Here is a 711-nt window from a genome sequence, read left to right as displayed (position 1 = left end):
GCAGACTGAAAATGCACTGGGTCAATTTCATGATAAAACTCTTTGGCCAGACCTGGAAAGAATATGCTTGCAATGAAATGAAACAGTATGGTATCCACTTGCATTCATGGAGGGATGGATGAGGACGAGCCAGACAAAGATGACTATTTTAACATTAGAAATCGGGGTTCTGTTACCAGAGTCCTAGTTTCACTTCTTGTATTCCAAACAACAAAAAAACGTTCTTCACTTATGTATATACAAAGTTAAAACTCTGTTTCAAGTTAAAAATCTTCATTTTAGCCATTAGTCTCATAGCGCAAAAACCTCCATCAAAATATGTTTCTGTGCTTAAATTATCACACAAAAAGAATCAGTGTCAAATCAGAATTGTCAAATATTTGTCTATCAGAACTTTAAAAAAATTACTAGTTATTTTTTCAGTTCTTGGCCCCCAGAACTAACTAGTTATTCTTGTACCTTAGTTTTAGGACCCCCAAATTTAAGGCCCCTTAAAGGGGCCTCATTTGCAGAGGATGAATGCTCAACACTTTGACTTCCCATTCTGAGACCCCTTAAAGGAGCTGTCAAATCAAATATTTGATGGCACAAAAAATGTCACTTTTGAAAAATCTTGTCTTAAAATGTCACAATAATAATAATAATAATAATTATTATTATTATTATTATTATAATCCAGGAAATACTAAGAAGCCAAATTAATAAACATTT

This window comes from Pelodiscus sinensis, chromosome 15 (genome assembly GCF_052426305.1).
Source record: "Pelodiscus sinensis isolate ZL-2025 chromosome 15, ASM5242630v1, whole genome shotgun sequence".
In the NCBI taxonomy this organism is placed as follows: domain Eukaryota; kingdom Metazoa; phylum Chordata; order Testudines; family Trionychidae; genus Pelodiscus; species Pelodiscus sinensis.
The sequence above is the reverse complement of the archived record's forward strand: the minus strand, read 5'-3'. Positions refer to the sequence as shown.